Raw genomic sequence first — 10439 nt, 5'->3', positions numbered from 1 at the left:
TACTCTTCTGGGGGCGTGTCCGCTTGCAGGGCTCGGCCTATGGACACGCCCCTACTGTCTTCCACGGACCGTGTTAGCCTTAGGTGTGATTCACCATGCTCTCATGACTATGCAGAGCATGCTGACATCACTCCATTTAACTGCATCCTCAGTGTAAGACTTATAACTCTTACACGGAGGCTTCGTGAATCCTGCCCTATAAGTTCAAAAAACATATGAAGTTCCACAATTGCTTTGAACAGTTTCCCACTGACCACACATAGGGAGGAAGAAAAAGAGGTGCAATAGTTCTGTCACGCAAGTCCTTGCAAAACTGTCCTGAGAATATAAAGAAGAGTGAAACAGGAATATGTGTGATCTGACAGGGGAGAATAAACACACAAAAGTGAGTTTTAAGTGATTTATTTGCTCCTAAAATCAACTACTATAGACTATTTCTGAACTTTCTATTAATCTGAAAAGAGATCATTCTCACCTTACATAATGACATATTGGTTGGAGACTTCAGTCTCAATATAAAACCTCCAATCAACAGGTTATATTATATATAGAATAAAACACAATACAGAAGGCCTTAATTAATGGGAGACATTAAAACATAGTACCATAGACATTCATTTTCCCAAGAAATCTGTCAAGACAGGAAAGCAGATTGGATTCTATATTTATACCCAAAAGTTTATCTAGTAACATACAATTTGTTGAAATAAAAAATATGCTTTGTCAATCGTAACAATAGTAGTTGATGTTTGCATAAATAATGTAATCAATTGTTACCATACATGGAGATTGGTTCATTTTGAAAGGACACTGAGAAGATGAATAGAATGATATAGTAGAGGATATCACTACTAAATTTCCTGCAAATAATGAACATCTACATCAGGTGTGGTGGGAAGATTGCAGAGCACCATTCCAAATGGAACTAATATCAGTGCATGGCAGAAGGAAAGCTGCAGAATCTCTACTAAAAGAGAAGGAGGAAATGTTAAGGGAGTTGCAAGGTCCTAGAATCAAGGAAAAAGAGGTAGGCATAATAGAATTTGTTGAATAGGCAGAGAGGCAGAAGGCTGAGTTAGAGATCTCGCAGACTATGTCAGATCTTTTGCATGAGGTAGATTATTGGTTGGTGTACAAGGGGCACAACTACAATTATGTCATCTGGATAATTAAGGAATGCAGAATATGCACTATTATATTTCATCTGTATTTGGAGTGATGGAAGTATTATTTCACAAAACAATAGAAAACACTCATAGGTTTATAAAATGTATTATTTATTTATTTTATTTCACAGTTTGTTTACCAGGATAGTCCATTTGGCCAAGAAGATCCTGTTTTCAATGGAGTCCCGGGGAGAAAAGCTACATGAACAACAATATAATATGAAGGCAATGCATTTACATTTATGTAAAACTATTTAAAAACGATGGTATTACACAGCACGACAAAAAATCCATGATTGCAGTGAAAATACAGTCAAAAAAGCAAAAAGTAAAATTACACACACACACACACACACACACACACACACACACACACACACACACACACACACACACACACGCACACACACATATAAATAAGTAAAGTAAAATAAAAAAAAAATCCATTGGTGCATATTCCTATCAGATTTGTTACAATGTGAAATAACACAAGGTTGACATGACAGTTTTACATGAAATCTTAGCAGACTTAAAGTAGGATAGGGGGATAAGAGGTGTTAATTGTTGAATGTAAGAAGGGTGGGACAATAAGAAAAAAATAAGTAGAGCAAGAGTAAGGAGTAAATTAGAAAAATGAAGATGGTAGTAGTCAGAGAAGCTCAATATGATGAAGAGAAGAGAAAATTAAAGTAGTGGGAAAAATGGGGAAAAAAGTGGTGAGTCGTGTGGGATGAGAGCAGGAACATTCGGGTCTATATTATTCTAGTGAAAGTGCATATGTGCGACTACATAAAAGTTGACACATAATGCACGAAAGCTAGAAATCGCGAACGGCCGCAAAATCTAATTTTTTCCTAGGGAAAAAATTCACATGGCTGTTCGTGAAAAAAACCTAAACTACAACAATACACAGGTGGGGGGCTTCACCCCCCCCCCCACACTCCCAAACGTGGCAGTCTGTGCTCCCCACACCCTCCCTAACTAAATATACCAACTCCAAGATTGCACTATAGCAACAGAAAGGGCAACTCCAGATAGTTGGCCAACTACCTCCTTGCCCTATGACAAGTACATCGAAATGCTCAAATGCATTACGATGTATTTGTGTCGCTCTTTTTGCATTCGCACAGAAGCACTTTCGTGTTTCTAATATAGACCCAGAACATTCCCAGGTGGTTTTGAGTTGGGAATGTAGCAGGGTCTTAAAGGTAGGGTGGTTGTCTGTAGTACAAATAAAAGGTGGCAGGGACTTCCAAAAGCGAGCTAGTGAAATGGATTGTAGGTGTTTGTCTGGAGGATGAGCAGGCTTGTGCAGTTCCAGGAAATTCTGGTTATTGGATCTTAGAAGTCTGTTTGGTAGGTGCATTTTGAAGGAGGAAGCAAGGGAGGGGCAAATGGAAGGATTAAAGATAAGTTTATGGGCATGAGTAAGTTGAATGTAGACAAGATGGTTGGGAAGTTTGAGCCAATTTACTTTGTGAAGGTCATTGCAATGGTGGGAGGAGGATTTATAGCCAGTGGCAAACTTAGAAACTTTGTTATAACAGGAAGATAGCTTTGTTTTTAGAGAAGATTGAAGGCTGGTAAGAAGTGGGGCACCATATAGGAGAGAAGGAAACCGGAAGGTTTTAGAGAGTACAGGTTTAGTAGTGGGAGTGATATAACAGTTATGGTGGTGGTACAGTATGCCTAGTTTCTGTTGGGTTTTCTTTATATTGGTTAGTAGGTGGGTATCAGATTTTAACTGTTCATCAATAAGGACTCCTAGAAGCTTTACATGGGAGGCTACCTCGAGAGAGGTATTGTTTTGACTAGTAGTGGAGAATGAGTTCTTGCCTATAATGATACTTTTTAAAGGGGAAACTAACATACTTTTAGTTTTTGATGTGTTGAAAGCAATATATATATATATATATTTTTTTTTTTTTTTTTGGAGAAGGGAGGACACAAGATAGATTGTGTGTGTGTGTGTGTGTGTGTGTGTGTGTGTGTGTGTGTGTGTGTGTGTGTGTGTGTGTGTTATAGATAGACAATTCCACATATGTGCATACCAATATGGATACATACACACATATAGGTATATCATTGTCATCATACAGATACATGCCATCAATTCCAGTTCATGTTACTGCAACATGTCATTGGAATCACACATAATATGTGCGTATTCATAGCTGACAACCAATCAGGGACAAATCTCAGCAGAATCAGGTACAATTCCACAAGTAATCAGGGACAATCAGGGACACTTTAAAAATATTAGTACTATTAACTTGAGATACTGACAGACTAACATAATGTGAATTAATATGCAAAAGCAAATAACAAAGTGAACCAAATGATGGCACAGACACGAGTAAAAATACACAGTTCAGTCATAGAGCCGAAGAACCATTTATTGTGAGTGCTTTCACAGTCAAGTAATACTGCTTCATCAGACAATAAAGCATTGTAGAGGAGTTGTTTAACTACATCAGTTAACCAATAAGAATATCTAATTAATTAGATAATAAAACATATAAAGCCTGTATACATAAACATACTTTAAAAAACATGAACACAAAACAAAAACAATAACAGCAAATTCCCTGTACTTAAAAGCAAACTAATACTAAACTCATTATTAAAAATACTATATAAGTATACTAGCGTATTAAAGGGATTCCTAGCCTTAAGGGCAGGTTTAATTGAAACTGTATCATTTATACCACGTCCTTTGGATGCCCTTGATCTAACCATCTATCTCATTTCAGATGTTTCAGTCATATTCCTAATGTCATCCCCAAGTTCACTCAGCCTCACCGTCTCTATTACAAGAAACCAAAAGTGGTGCGAGTCATCATTTGATTTCACATGTTTAGCCAGTGCATTAGTGGTGGATATAATGTTGATGTCATAAAGGTGTTCTCTTACATGCTCTCATAGTCGTCTGTCAGTTTTACCTATGTAAAACCACATGTAGACTATCCAATATACTAGATATGCTAAATGGCAGATGTTACAATCAGCTCTTACCCTAAAATTCCATGCCTTTCCTGTGTCAGGATGTATAAAATATTAGTTGAATCTATATACACACAATATCTACAGTTGGTACATGGAGATGTACCATGGTGAGGTGTGATATCTACTGCATTCTCACTAATTCTCAGATAACAAAGCATCCTTTTCAACGATTTCTTATTTTTATACAAAAAGTGTGGTTTCTCACCAACTATAGACCTAATATCAGGATCCACTGTTAGAATCCACCAGTGCTTTTCTAATATATGGGTAATCTGTCTAACATTGATTGAATAAACTATAAGCATTCTGGTCAAAGACTTGTTTCCTGGCTTCTTAGTTAGTACATTATCTGTCCCCCAGGTGCCCTCAGAAAAATATGGCTTCCCCTGTGTGGATCTTAATTCAGGTATAGTATCCTTGATATTATTAACCTCTTCTCACCTATATCTTCTATTCCTCAGGGAATTAAGCTCATCAGAAAAGCCTGCATCACTTGCAGTCAGCCTAGATGCTCTCATACCCTGGCCTCTGATAACATTCCTAAACGCACGTGTGGGATGCATGCTCTTTCAATATAAATATGTATTCCTATAGCAATTTGTCCTATATACCTTCATGTCAACAGTATTATCCAGTTTCTTAGTAATGGAAACATCCAGAAACTCTATCTGGCTGTCAGACTTGTTCATGCTAAACTTCATAAATGCAGTAGTACTATTTAAATAATCATAGAATGCCATAAGTTGTTCATCAGTCCCCATCTACAACATAAATAAATCATCGACAAATCTATGATAAAATTGTATACATTTCAAATATTTGTGAGTTGAGATCGAATATATGTGAGCTGAGATCTCAGCTGAGTGACCAAGCCAAGACCACCAGCACCTTCTCTGTCCAACAGTCCTTTGTATCCCTGCTCAAGTAGCTGACTCACATACTCTTTGAGGTTTGATTTACACACACACACACACACACACACACACACCCACACACACACCCCCCACACACACACACACACACACACACACACACACACACACACACACACACACACACACACACACACACACACACACACACACACACACACACACACACAAACATACACCCACCGGGAAAGGCTGGCACAGGTTTACTAGCTATGCACCCCCTTCTGCCCAGACTATAAGGTAGGTTACACTGCCACCAGTCACTCCTCAACAGCTACTTTAAGGTCCTTGAGAAAGGGTGACCAATTTTACTGTGTAATATTAATATTAATACAAATGGTAGTTTGACCAAGAGCAAGGATATTAGGAGATGCCTATACAGTGTCACCAAATAACTATGCAAGTACTCTCAAAACTTAAATATCTCTCCACAGATCAGCCACAATGAAAACTTTAAATATATTTAATAATAAATAATGAAAGAACAAGACAATATTACATATATATTCACAGCGACATCAGAGTTCAAACCCACAGGAAATATTTAAAACAATATTGCAGGACAGTCTCAAATAAATATAGAAAAATATCTAAACTAAGCTTCACTATATTCCTGATTGAATCGAAAAGAATTATGCTATAGCCTAAGAACTTACTAATAGAGCAAGGCAGATATGGTGAATGGTTCCTGTTGTTGTCAGGTCCAAGTCAGAATGCAGAATGTTCTGTCTCACTAAGAAACTTCCAAAAATAATATCTAGAGTATTACTACTGGGATAGCTTGTGGAATGACATAATTTCTGATCATCTGACTTCTAGTTCCCAGGTGAAACCCCCAGTTATGAAGCTGGCATTATGTAGCACCTACCTGTAAATATACCCACACAAGGGCTTTTGCTGATATCTTCGCAGGTGCTGGAAGTCATCAAACAATTGCATTCTTTAATGCTTTCACTGATAGTAATTTTCACTCTGAAGACAATACAGAAAACTTCCTAGTACAAATTTTGTGTCTCTAGCCGCATTGAAACCCATCAGAGATCCTCTTTATGGTGTAGCCTATAAAGTAATTTAATTTCATATATTTTTTCTAAAGTTTACTGGACTGAAGTTAACCCTCCAGTTTCCTGTGTTAACATATACATTTAAACAGTTACAATAGTGCAAGTACATTTCTGTTCTCTTACAGAAGGGCACACTGTGGATCCATTTTAAGCACAACCCCTTTACAAAATACCTTTTCAACACAAACATGTGTACAGAGCAGTTTGATATACGCATATCAGGTCCACTTTTAAATGCCGAAAAAAACAAAATCTCGAGTTTTGAGATATGGAAATCAAAACATTGAAATTTCGATATCGCAAAACTTAAAAGTGGACCAAAATAAAAAAAAACAAACAAACTAAAATAATGTGTTTTCAGGGGGGCAAGCCTCCCTGCACTCCCACCCCCCTACTTAAATATACCAACTCTGAGATCATGCTACAGTGAAGAGAACGGTAAGTGCAAAAGGTGCATTACGGTTCTCTTCACTGTAGCGTGATCTCGGAGGTGGTATATTTAAGTAGGGGGGTGTGGGGCCCCCTGTAAATACTTTATTTTAGCTGTGGCTTTTTTTTGGTTCACTTTTAAGTTTGGAGATACAGAAATCGCGATGTTATGAGTTCAGTATCTCAAAACTTGAGATTTTGGTATTTCAAGATTTAAAAGTGGACCCACACATATCATACAGTTCTAATACATTTGTACCACAAGCATCTTATTTGGCATGCAGTTCTAATACATTTGTAACACCAGCATCTTATATAAATTTATTAATTTATTTTATTTTATTTTATTTTACATTTGTTGACCGGGATAGTTCAACTGGACACATGTTCATTTTTAGCAGAGGCCCGGGGAGAAAAGCTCCAATACTACAGATAAACCTTTACACAATACAAGATAAACCATAACACAATGCAATAAAGAAATACATGATTTACAGGGTGTATCAGTATTGCCCTCACAGAAGACTAGAAAGATTTACAGTCTATGATAATTAAAAACAACTAAGATTGCACACTATAAGTTATGAGCAAAATTAGGTATTGCAAACAATGTTAATTTAGAACATGTTAGGAAAAAGGAGTTAGTCAGGATTGGAACAGGGACATAGCAAGTGTGTAGTAAAATACCACCTGAGGCTTTTCTTGAATTGAGTTAACAAGGTTTCAAGAGTAAGGCCAGCTGGAAGTGAATTCCAAATTTTGCCAACAAAGTTGGCAAACACGGGGTCACCCGCTGAGTTGTTAGTTTTGAGTGTTTGAATCAGCAGTTTGTTAGAAGAGTGAAGTGGCTTAGAGTTACTACAGGAATCGATAATGTTTTTAAGAGCAGGTGTATTTTCAGGTTGGTTGAGAACCTTGTGTGCTACTATGAATTGATTGAACTGAAGTAGGCTGGGCAATTCTAGCCCCCCCCCCCCCCAGGAGAGTAAGGTCATGATAGTGGTGTGTCCTATATGTGGACATGGTGGCAAATCTGGCAATGTGGTTATAGCCACTTGAGAGTTTGCATAGATCAGATTTGTTCAAGTTAGTGAGTATAGGGGAGGCATATAAAAGGGTAGAGAGTAGATGAGTGCGGGCGATGGCTGTCTTGGCTGATGGGATTAGAAAAGGTTTATTTTTATATAGTGATCCAAGTTTCTTATTAATTGTTTTGATGGTTTGAATGACATGCTTATCACATTTGAGGTTATTGTATATTATTACCCCTAAGAGTTTAGTATGGGCATCTGGGGAAATAATGGTACCATTGTTGGATTTTATAGTAAAGAAAAGTGGAGTGGACCTACGAGTGGGGGAGAAAAGTAGTGACTTAGTTTTGTTAGGGTTCAAGAGCAAATGATGATTGGAGAGCTACTTTTTGACTGTGTTGAAGGTTATCTCGGATAAGGTCTGGACATCTGTCGAGGAGGAGGCTGAGCAGACCAAAGTTGAATTGTCAGCATATTGGATGCAAGTTGCATCTGGGATGACAGTATTAAGGTCATTGATAAAATTTGAAAAGAGTAGGGGACCTAATTTAAAGCCCTGGGGGATAGCAAGGGTAAGAGGTAAAAGGGTGTACAGTTTATTCTGCCAGAGTACAGCCTGTTGTCTGCCATTCAGATAGGATTGGAATAAGTGAATTGCATGGCTATCCAGGGAAATGTTTTTCAGAGTGTGAATCAGTAGTTGGTGGTTAATCATTTTAAAGGCTTTTAAGAGGTCAAGATAAAGGGCTGAGGAAAGCTTATTTTTATTTTGGTTATGGTTTATAATGTTGGTGAAAGAGAGGATGGCAGAGGTGGTGCTGTGCTATGGCCTAAAGCCATGCTGAGAGTTTGCCAGCAGATTGTTCTGAATGAGATAGTGCAGTAGCTGCTTGTGGATGCACTTCTCCATTATTTGGCCAGTGGTTAAAGAATGGCAAATGGTCTATAATTTGACAGTTCTGTGGAACTACCACCTTTGTGAAGTGGTATAACATGGGATGTTTTCCAGATGGAGGGTACAGAAGATTCTATTATGATTCTATTGATCAAGATGGAGAACGGGAATGCTATAGCATCTGCAGTTTTTTGTAAGTACTTCGCAGGGAGGAGGTCAGCAGATAGGGTGGTTGGTTTTAATTTACTAAGTAGGGATTGGATAAGTGACATAGAGACTAGTTGGAAACTAAATGAGAGTTGGGAAGTGGGTGCTGCTGTGATTGAATTAGAGCATGTGGGAGTTAGTTGGCTAGCTAGGGACTGTATAGTCTCACTGAAAAAACTATTAAAGGTGCTGGCAATGTTCTTGGGTGAGTTTTGGGTGGTGGCGGAATGGATTGGAGTGGTGGATTGACCTGGGTGAAGAAGTATGTTTATACCTGACCAGAATGTTTGGGATTTGTTTTGGTGTTTTTGTTGAAGGTTGTAGTATTATTTTTTTTTTGTCTAGCAGAATGGATTTTTTGATGTCATTCCTAAGCTGACGATATCTCAGTTGGTCAAGAGTGGCTTTAGTTGCTCGATAGATCGCCCAGGCTTTATTTATAAGTTTGATTTTTAATCTGGTATCTTTCATAATCCATGGTGCAACTTTTGTATTAGTTCGAATAGTGCGTGTGGGAGCATAATAGTCAAGGATGGTAAGGAATTTAGTATTAAAGTATGCAAACACATCTTCTAGTGGTAGTTGTTTTAGGATTAACCAGTTGCAGGATTTAAGTTAATTTTAGAAATTGGTATGGTTAACGTTCTTGTTATTTCTAATCATTTGTATGTAGGCAGGTGCGGATGTCAGTCTTATGTTTAATAATGTAGGTTAGAGAGTGATCACTTAGGTCATCAGGGAGGGTCACCGACTTGTATATATGGGGATGACTATTAATAAGTATCCAATTTAGGATACTTTTTTTGTTAGTGGGTTTACTGAACCTTTTAGGGAAGATATTATTTGTGTGAACCAATGAAGATTTATATGGGTGGTAGGGAATTCAGCAGAATGTGAGAGGCTGGGGACATTTTAGAGCTCATTATTTGACCAGGATATTATAAGAAGAGAGGGAGGATTGGTTTAAAGAAGGGGAGAACTCATTAGTGATGTGTGAGAATTTGACTAGGTAGTTCAAAAAAGTGATGTGTTTATGGTAGTATAAATTTACCACTACTGGGGGTGAGTGGGAATAGGGGGCAGGGTGGAGCATGGAGCAAGCCCGACCACAGCGAGGGCGAGTGGAGCAGAGCTAAACCAGACCACAAGATTTCTAGTGCCTGTGCATGCAACATAAGTAGAATATTTATTTAAATCTACTAGCAGAGATCGAGGGACAGCTGACAGTGCTATAGACTCAGTACGGTTTAATTTAGTTAGAGCATACAGAAAGAAAATCAGAGATAATAACCTTTGCAATGTTTAAATATTGAGGGACAAAAAAGTATGCACTTCAGTTTAAGTCTCTGCAGGGTGGTAATCTTCTAGCATTGCAAGGCTTTCAGGGTAGGACCAGCAAGCAGGGGGATAGAACCTGATAAAGGATATATTAGTAAGTATACTTTTCTCACCAGGGAGACTTCTACCAATAGTCTTAGAAAATAACACTGTATGGTCAATACCCATCGCAAAACATCACTTTTACATACATCATAAGTAACCCAGCAATTTACCAGCAAATAAAGTGTTTATCGGTATCCAGTCCACATATAGGCATAGGAAGTAAAAGCCAAATCAATAGACATTATATAAATGCCACCAAATGATTAAGTAGTTTACCCAGCAGTTACAGCATTTTAGCCAAGCACATGTAGGAAACTAACATTGCC

The sequence above is a fragment of the Protopterus annectens genome, chromosome 11.part0 (genome assembly GCF_019279795.1).
Source record: "Protopterus annectens isolate FY-2018-M chromosome 11.part0, PAN1.0, whole genome shotgun sequence".
NCBI lineage: Eukaryota > Metazoa > Chordata > Ceratodontiformes > Protopteridae > Protopterus > Protopterus annectens.
The sequence above is the reverse complement of the archived record's forward strand: the minus strand, read 5'-3'. Positions refer to the sequence as shown.